We start from the raw sequence: 10,582 nt of genomic DNA, 5'->3' as shown, positions 1-10,582 counted from the left end.
AGTGCCCCATCCCTGGGAGTGTTCAAGGACAAGTTGGATGGAGCCCTGAGCAACGTGGTCTAGTGTGAGGTGTCCCTGCCTATGGCAGGGAAGATGGAACAAGATGATCTTTAAGGCCCCTTCCAACCCAGACCATTCTGTGATTCTATGAAATTAATGGGGGCTCAGCTGATTGCTACAATGCTAGATCAGATTCTCATTTGAGTTTTCCATGTTCTTTCTTCTCTGAAGGCTGGATACTTTTGCTAAATTATCTTTCCTGGGTAACCCTTCTATTTACTGATGGGCATCAAAGGATTCAGATGCCCCAGCACATAATAACAGGTCTGGCCTCACTCATTGAAATCTATACAACAGCCCTGATGAAATGCTGAGTAAGATTTGCAAGATGCCATGCAATGGAAACAGAAAAAAAAAAATCAGATTCAATCTGATTTAAAGGCAAAATCAAAATGTTGGGACACAGGAGGGCTCATTGTTTTGTTTTCATGAAATATAGTCTGATTTTGACATTTGGGGGCTATTTTAAACACTTTCTTATTTTGAATTCTCAGACTGATTTGGGAGAAACAGTAGTATTTTTTGTAAACTGGGTGCATAGCAAAATAAATTATTCACTTAGTTGAAATGAAGAATATAACCTAAGTCAGCTAGATAGTGATGAGATATAAGAAATTAACATTTAGATGAAGACACTGATTTGGAACTCATGTATGCAGCAGTCATAGATATAGATAGATAACTTAGGCAAAACTGAAAAAAATCATTCCTATGGTGTACCTAATTACCAGGGTTTTTACCAAAGATTTTTTTTTTTAGCTTAAGAGCTAGTAAGAAATTACTTTTTAAGAATTTTCACTTCTGATTTCTTTACCATCTCAGAAGTATCATAACCATAAATCAAACCTAAATAATTATACTTGAGACTAAAAACAAGGGCCACATCTGTAGAACCCATCCAAAGTGAAAGGGGCAGGAAGCACCCATTTTCTACAAGCAGCTAACATTTCCCTGTCTAAATAACCAAACTCATTACTGTAATTTCCTTACCCAGTTTAAAAGGAAATCATATTTCCATACGCATGACAGAGTAAGTAGAATTTTTTCTATTAATAAGAATAACAGGTCCTGGACTATTCCAGTCAAACTGTGATCCCACATTTAATTATATTATTATTATTTTTCTAAGGAGCATACTTTCCCAAAAGTAGACAGAGTTGCATGAAATTCTATTCTCCCTCATGGCTGTATAAACGGAGAATAACCCCATTGCTACTGACAGGACAAAGAAAGTGCAGTAGCAGAAATCTACATAAGGAGTTGGAAGTCACTAAAATCATTGTCAGTTAGTTTCCCATTTAAGTCCCAGCTCCCAAATTCAATAAGATTTTGACCAATCTTAGTTTCATTATGCATTTCTGCACTTCGTTTATCACAGCCTTGATATAAATAACCACATAAAACTCCTGTTCTCAGGTAGTAAAAGACATGAAGATACAGAGAGCTGCAGGTTAAAAGAGTTCATGGACTACATTCTCCTCTAATTCCATATTTTCTTTCAGACAGCCAAACCCACAGCAGCTATATGTAAAAAATATCTCTTAGATATTCAATTTCTAAATAAAGTCAGGGCATGTTGGTGCTGACAGCCAAAACTGCCACTTCATGAGCAAGACTTGAACTCTTGTCACCAACATTAAAAGCGGATTAATAGAATAGCAGAATTTCAGCTGTACCAGATATAAAACCACATACATTTTTTTACTTATGTTTCTAGAGTCATTTGAGGATGTGTACGGTGCCTGCGTAAATCATTATATAAATATAGGGGTTATGGCTAAATCTTCAACTACAAGAAACTGTTTCTTAGAAGAGCTCAGGAGGAGAGAGATAAGAAGGCATCTTTGAACCAGTTTGCAACTTCTAGTGCGCCTATTGTAACCACTGTTCTGCCTCTCTGCATGAAGGCAGAAAGCAGAGAAGTGACACTGCTGCCCTTCTGTGACCTACACATCCTTCTAAACTGGAGCCCGAGATCTGAATTATTTAGAATTGTATCACAGGGCATGTGCATTTGCAGGAGGACCCACAAAGGTAGCTTAGTTTTTGATCCACTCAACAGAAGAATGCCTAAAGGCTATGCACATGAATAAGGAAGCAAAATGCCTGAGGATAACTCTGTTGCATAGGTGTTGGCAAGATCATCTAGAGGTCCCCAGCAGATGTGAGAGTGTCAAGACACACTCAGAAGGGTGTTTGGAGATTATCCTTTTACAGTCTGCTATCAGCTCTGCTATCTATTAATACTGAATCTTTCCACTTTGAGAGACTAGCAGAAAGCAAGCATAGATAGACATTAATCTGGTTTTCAAAAATTTCCTCTCAGTTCTCGGAGCTAGGCTCCATAAGCCACAATACTGTGGCTTAGCAAACCAGCCTCTGAAATTGGCAGGTTTCCACCACCAGCTCAAATATGTGCAAGTGTTTTTTCAGGCTTGTTTAACAAAAGTTGTGATTTCTTATTTCTTTCCTCTTCCACGGGATCATAATTTAAGACCTATCATTCAAGACTGCCTGATCTTGAGCCATGTCCATATATCACTCAGAACATTAAAATCTGACCTTTATACACAGAATAATAAATACCTGTGAGTCACTTACAAGGTAGTAACTCACTCTCACAGTTTAGCAGAGAGTAAGGGATGAATCTCAAGATGAAAAACTTCAGTTGCTGCTAAATATGAGTGGGCTTATAATAATACTTTTACATTGGGAAGTCAATAAAGAAGGTTAAGAGTATTTCAGAAGGATGATGATACATCAGCAAATAGAAATGGAGCTGAGCAGTCACCAAAACAACTGAAAAATCCAAGCTTCTGTAATCCCCACCTGCATAATGCAAGGAATTACTGGATTTGTGTTAGAAGCCAGGAACATCTTCAGCAAGCTGGGTTGGTCTGACTTCAGTACAACAAGCAGTGTGTCAGCCAACACAGTCATCTGCTTCTTCACTTTCCCCTCCTGATTCAGCAGCCTATGCAATGACATTGCTTCTGTGAAATGGGGGGTCTGCAGGGCTGCTTGTCTCTCAAGCTCTGCTCTGACACCTGAGCCACTCCAGCTCTTCTCAGGGGGCAGCTGATGCATGGCTGGTGAGCAGTCAGAGGCAGCCACAGCCAGCCTCAATATCTGCAGATGTAGCCCTCAGACCTCAGAGTGGAAGGATGAGCCTTGCATTTCTTAGAGCTTCCATCAGGCTGCGGTCTCTGTGTAGACCAAGCGCAGGGCATAACCTTAAGAACACAGTGCACAAAGAAATATCATGATTTAAAGGGCTAACATCAAAATGTCAGGTCTCTTGAAACTCTCCTCTGTCTCTTGATAGTAATAGTTAATATTTACACAGTGAGCTCTTGAACCGAAGAAGAGGAAAGAAAAAAAGAAACCTTGATGATGCAATTTCAGCAACCAGGAACATCCAGTATAATATTTTGTGCATCCATCAGCACACAATTTCTATGGGACAATAATATCCTCTCCTTTGCATATTAAGACAAGCCAAGAAGCAAGAGGGCACAGACATTTGCCTCTGCTCTCCAATGAATTTCCCACATTGGAAGCAAGGCAATGGCAACAATGGGTACATGTCTTCATGACACCTGAGCAAGCATTTTTCTGTTTTGTTCTTGCTCACACCATGCAAATATGAGCTGAGATCACCAGCTATTCTCCTATAATTTTGGCAGGAAAGCGGTAAAGGGGGAGTAACTGCTGCTCGCCTAGCAGTGAATTATGGGTTTTTGTCTCATAATTTATGCTATCCTGAGAGGAAACTCAAGAAAAATTAATTTACACAGCCTAAAAAAAAGACTGCTAAGGAGCCCCTGTCATGGGTCATGTACTGATTTCATTTACACGGGTGTAAATCCTACATACCATGACCAAAATCAGAGGCATTAGGAAAGGCTTATAAGTGAAAGAGGACTTTGATTCACAGCTCCTAAACACTAGCAGCAAACACCCTTGAAAGCCCAGGAGATTGTTATTTTCAGTATGGGAGCAAGGAAAAGGAATAGCACAAAGTGAACAGGTGAACCCCTGAAGGGAAATAAAAGGAACCATGTTCAATGAGAAGAATCAATGATGTATTAGAGTGACCTTTTGAGGCAGGAGACAAAACCACTTCTGTTGTGTTCCTTTCTTCGCTGGCCAGGGAACCTAGGAGATATCCAGAAGTATTCAGAGAATTCAGTGTTGACTAAGCCCCATGAGATGGGCCACAGTGCCAGCCTTCCTCTTGACTCACAGCAAAACATTTTCTGCCTGCTCTCAAGGGCACCTGAGGACCTTGCTCATAGATGCCACCTGGTTGCTGTGCCACAGGCAGCACACAGCAGGCACAGCATGCTGGCTCTTCTCACTTACAGGGTGTTGGGATAGAGACCTCTGGAGGGGTCCTGTCTTCTCTTGGGCTGTAAATCTTGCATTACCTTGGTGCAGAACAAGATGGGCTGAGTCGCCATTAAAAGGTATTTTTTCACCCCATTCAGTTTATTTTTCACCAGCCAGGTAAAAAATGCACCTCTCCTTCCTGGAGTCTTGAGCTGATTATTTCCTTCTGTCAGTGCCTTGTCTCCATTTTATCAGCAGAGCAAGAGACTTTGGTCCAGGCAGACATCATTTTGAGAAGACAGCCCCTAGCATTAGATGGTAACGACATTTCAAAAACTAATGGAGAATTTTGCTTCATTAAGTAGCCCATAAAACTGGGAATAATTGAGCACCAGGGGGAAGACACCATAATTAGTCAACATTATAAATGCCTGGTTTCACAAAGGAGCACATAAAGGTTTTAATACAGCTCTACCTGCTGATCTGCTGGCAGATATCCCTGGATGTGAACTACTCTCACTTGAACAGGATCTTCATTCCTTTCAATACCACAGTAGCAAAACTCTTTGAATTAGAAAAGTTCTATCCTGGGTCTCAGTGATAATGCTGAACTTATTAAACTGCAGTGTAAGAAAGCCTTAGCCAAGCTGCTGTTGTACTCTGCCAAGCTCCACCTCTACCAAGGTGCCTCTCAAGGTACAGAAACTTTTACAGAAAGCCATACTTTGGACCTCCTGCCTCAAGATACTCCAAAAAATCCAAAAATTTATACCATTCAATTTAATTCCCTTAGACTGAAAACTGAAACACTGCAAAATAGAATCAACCCACATCTAAGAATATTATGCAGATATATTTCAGCCTGCAAACTCTTTCAGTGGTCCTGTAGACAGCTCTGCTTGATGCTTTCAGCAACAATGCTAAGGGAGGGACATATATTTAGTTAGGAATAATCTTCTTTGCCTTTTGGTGTCAGACAAATGACAAAGCTTTGCTTTACTCTACTAATAATTTAATAATAAAAATGTATAAGTCCTAGTCTGCCCTACCAGAACAGATGTACACGTACGTAGTTCCATCGAATGCAACATAAAATAGCTTTTTTGAAACAACTGCAATATCTATTATACTTTTATGGCCCACACTCAGTACTTAAATAAACAAAGCAAAAAATAATTACTGTTCATAATTTATTCTCTATGTTTTCAAACTCTGTGGTAGTCTTGCTGGGCTACCACGTCTTTAGAATGATTCTTTTGTAAGCTGGAATGCTCTATCTGTTGGCACCCCTGCTTTCTTTCAAGCATCTAATGCAAAATAATAATGACCTTATGAACACAAATAACATTTACAGCATCAGAGAAATAGTTATAAAGCAGTTAAAGGAAAATACAGACATTTATTTTCCAGGCATGTTAGTGCTTTCTTATTCTTCTCTTCATTCTGTAAATTAACATTTTTTTTCAGATAAAAAAGACAAATTCATAAATTACTGCATTTGGCAGTGGAATGCAGCAATGGTGGCAAGGCACAGCTGGAGAGTTTGAAATGTGGCAGCTTTCTTCGAGGCCATCATTTTCCTGCTCCTTTGGGAATCACTGCTAAATGTGGCTACTGCTAATGTAATGAATATGAATCCATGTAAATCTCCGATGTGGAGCTGGGATCTGTCCCCTTGTGGGTAAAAAGGAATTTTTTTCTATGCAGATTTTTTGAGTGCCTATGTGTGCATAACTCTGACCTTACTTCAGCAGCTCACCTGCTCTTAGGTACCCAGGTACTGTCGACCTTCTCATTTTTCATTCTGCAGAAAACTAACAATATGCACTCCCTCGCTTTTGAGGATCCCTGGCAGAATAATACACCACCTGTTCAGCCCCCCTTCCCACTCCCCCCTCTTTACTAATTAAGCTCTGAAAGTGTTTCCAAACAAAATTGGATTTCTTTTCTTCTGCTCCCCTCTCCTTCATTCCCTGACTGCACCTTTGTAAACATTTTTGATTGGGCGTGAAAGGCACAGAAACAGCCACAAATAAGGGGACCTGTCACTTTTGCCAAAGCCATTAGTGCTGCATGGAGAAAACTGGCTGGGCTCATGCTGAGTGCCTGTGACATGCCCAGGGATGGAGAGAAGAAGATAGGGCCCTTAACCAGTGTCCAGAGGAGTCTCAGAAATTTGGGGGTGCACAGGATCTTCCTGGCTCCTTTTCTGCCCTGCAAGGGCTACTGGCTGACTGATTCATTTAAAAAGTAGAGCATTTAAATAGCTGACAGATATTTTCCAAGGAGGGGGTGGCTGAGCGAGGTGTGCATATTCTGAGTTTGTTTCCACCATGGAACAGGCAGTTGGAATTTTAATCTATGTAACTTTAGTCTCTGTGGTCGTACAGTGCCTCACACAATGGGTCTTTGTGCGCTGCCAGAGTACTACTGCAATACATACCATAAATAATAATTGTAATAACAGTTACAAAGCTAAGATTTTTTTAAAGGTCTCTAGGGCTGGAAGTCTTTTCTGGGCAATTGGCATTTTTGAAAATCAGGTCACCTAGTTAGGCTGCTTATTCTGAATGCAGAGTCTTATTTCACCATTCATTTTCTTTAAAACATAAGCCTCCAACTTGGCTCATGTAGATAAATATTAAGTGAGGGGGAAGCAAAGGAAACACTTGTCAAAATAAACCAAGAATAATTATTGGATTCCATTCACAAGTTTTTGGAGAGGAAAGATCAGGCCAACCATCAAATAACAGCTTCAGCCAAGATCTACAAGTAGAGGGCCATTGTTCTGCTTGACAGTTCTTCACTAGGTGATTAACAAGCCTGGCTGATGACCCTTTGGGCTCAGATATACAGTTGGGGTATCACACATCAGCTGAGCTATCAGCACACTTCCTATGTACATGGCCATGCAAATATAAAATTCTGTGACTTGGCTTCACCCTCTTCACTGGGACTAATCAAAGCCATGTTGACTTACATTTGCTGTCACTTAAACCATTCATATAGATACCACAAGCTCAATTGTGGCACTGAAAGACAACATTGGCAGCTATTTCAAGCAACAGATTGCTTGCAACTGGGATTCATAGAACCAAAAAGAGTTAGTCAGACAGTCTGGGTGCCATCCACCTTCTAAAATGCAAGTCTTGAGGTCAGAGGAATTGCACTTGAAAAGTGAGTATTTTTCTCTCTGGATCATGAAGGCAACCACCTCAGAAAGATAACTAGACTGGAAAAAAATATTTTTATCTGGTATGAGTCCTGTCCTCTGTGCCTGAGCTCTTAGACAACTACTCTGTCTTCTAACCTGAAATTTCCAGCATGGACTTCTGTATATGGGTTAATATACAGCATTAGAGCAGCACATAAAAAAGTGTCATGGATGTCCTTTGCTTCAGTCCAAAAAGAAAGCGCATACTGGGTTCAAACTCCTCCAAGGAACTCCACCTCTCTTTTTTCTGGACAGGACAGAATTTAACTACTGAGCAAAGAAGAGGTCATGCAAAGGCAGTCTATTACAGTCATCTCCTCTAACATATTTCACAAGAAATTTTATAGCCTAGCTCTGCTGCATTTCCAAACACACTAAATCACAATTCTGCCACATCGTGATTCAGAAACCAATGCAATCAATTTCAGCTAATTATGCATCCAGCTTGTAAAGGAGGTGTACAGAGCTCACGTCACCACGTATGGCTGAACCACTAGTGGAAAGCAGGGTTTTGGCAAGGATATTTTGTGTATGATAACATGGTTTTATATTGGCAGCTTTCCAGTTTTAAATCCATGAAAAAGTGCAAACAAAGTTTCAAAGCAGAATTTGGTTTTAATAATTGTGTACCTACTTCTGCTTCCACTGAAATTAATAGCAACCTGCCACTGACTTCAGTGGAAGAAGGTCTGAGGTCTTCATTCCATAGAAACTCCAGCAGTAAAATCCAAGAAATTAATTTTAGCTATTAGATTTTGGAAGGCTGACAACAGCTGCATGAAGAACTGAACCTGAATCTCCCAGGGAGACACGTAACACTTAAATCATGAAGCTATTCCCTTTGATATGCATGCTGTATTATAAAATTAATCTTTTGTAGCAATTAATTAGAGCAGTTATGAGGAAAGTCATGCAGTCTGAGACTCACATTTATTGCTCAGTGTGGCCTTGTTTGTTTAGTCAGATTCCCTTAAGCCATTAATAGAGCTTTATGTTAATTTCCTTAATGCTTCTGATCAGCATGTTCAGAGTTACAACTCCACTAGGGTTTCACAGATTATCCCAACATACAGTACGAGTAAACAATAGAAGCTACTTCCCTCCATGTGTCATTCTCCAAGGATACCCTAACGAGATTACATCTATGCCAATCCAAAATGTTAACATGAAGTAAATGGAACTCCTTGGGCTGTGACAACTTTCTGACACATTCAGCCCTGAAGAGGTTAAAAATAAAAAGCTGCCTGGGTTTCTCGTTGAAATTGTGAATAAGTAAAGGAAGCAAGTACATTCTTCAGCCAGATTTCTTTTCTCTGAAGGTATTTATCTGGAAATGCTTGAAAAGCTGGGTAAAGCACAATCCCAATTTTCTTGAAAGGAAGTGAGATAAGAGTAAATCTTGAAAATGCCAGACGTAAATGCCGAACTGGAATTTGTTCAAATGCCTTTCATGTCTAATGCATAAAGCCTGGTTATTCCATCAGTCGCTTTGAATCAACCCTAGGTACTTAAACATGTGAAAAACCCTAAGCTCATGTAGGAGATTTTATGTATGTAACTTAACAACTGGCCCAAATCTCTCACTGGTTTCAGATTTCAGTAGTGATATGGAAACAGCCAGGCACTTGTCTCAGGATGCCAGAGAATAATCACTACATTTGTTACACTTTCCTAAAGAAGTCATCTAATGGAAAAGTTACACCCTACTGTGCTAAAAATAAATCATTGCACCCCTTAAACACAATCAAACAAACAAAAATCCCCAGTCCAAAATGAGTGGCGACCTCTACAGTGGCTGCTTAATGCACTTGGTTATGTATGTTTTCTTCTTCAGACTCTAGAGCAGCCTCTCACAGCTGCAAGACTGGAGTAATGATTCTTGTGTCCTTCATTTGCAGCCATAACTTCTAAAAATGGCAGTCTGTGGCTGTTTCAAAAAGCAGGAAGCCCTTGGAGCAGCATGGGCATGGCTGTTTGAAGGCTGCAAATCTCACATACAGAGACCAGGTACTCCATCCCACAGGAGGCAGAAGCTGCTGGTATGGACAACAGATCAGACTGTGGCAGGCCAAGCCCTCTGAAGTACAGCACACACAGGGTCATGGATCCCAGCATGGACCGAGTGACCTTCTCACCTAAGGAGCCAGCCCCTAGATCTATTTGTCTCTCCCCTTCTCCTCAAAACCTGCAAGTCACCCACATCTGCACAATCTCATTGTCCTCTGACACAGATTTGTCACAGATAGTTACAGTGTGGGCATGTCAGCATTACTCGTGAAAAGAGTTTTTATCCTGAAATATCTCTTCTACACTGAGCATAGGACTAGCTCTTTTAACAGTTTTCTGTCTTGGCCCTGATCAGAAAAACCAATCATAAGTCTGTGTCTCCATTTATATGCTGCCTTCTCTTCCTATTTACAATGGTGAGTTGGATTTTTTTCATCAATGTAAAAATCTTTTTTTGCAGCCTCATTTAATTTTTCTTCCTTTTTTTCCTGCAAACCTGAGCTTCCTACTTAAGATCAAGCCTTATCCTCTGCAGATATCCACATTCACTGTATTTCAAAGGCACTGCCTTCCGATCAACTTTTAGAAATAGTCTGCACTAAAAAAAATAATTGTGGGATGCAGAAGCTACTATTGAGTAGTTCATTGAACTCTGAGATCTTTGATCTAGAGATGAACCTGAAGAAAAAAGATGAGGCATATATTCAGAAAGAAATGGATATGTTCATGTCAGTGGTATATCAGTTTCTAATCAATATTAAACCTCTAACTGCCAAGATCAATAACAGCTGCAAGGTCATAGCTGTCGCATAGTTTCTCAAACATATCAGCTAATAATGATTTTTGCTTTGTGCTTTTTATGACTGGTGGATGAGGAATCTCTACTTTCATCTTTAATATTTTCAATATTGAAATTCATATTATGCCCTCATGATCTGGTATCAGGACCTGAATAAGCTTACCCTCTAG

This window comes from Pyrgilauda ruficollis, unplaced genomic scaffold, assembly GCF_017590135.1.
Source record: "Pyrgilauda ruficollis isolate IOZ18807 unplaced genomic scaffold, ASM1759013v1 scaffold2, whole genome shotgun sequence".
Taxonomy (NCBI): domain Eukaryota; kingdom Metazoa; phylum Chordata; class Aves; order Passeriformes; family Passeridae; genus Pyrgilauda; species Pyrgilauda ruficollis.
This window is presented reverse-complemented; position numbering follows the sequence as displayed.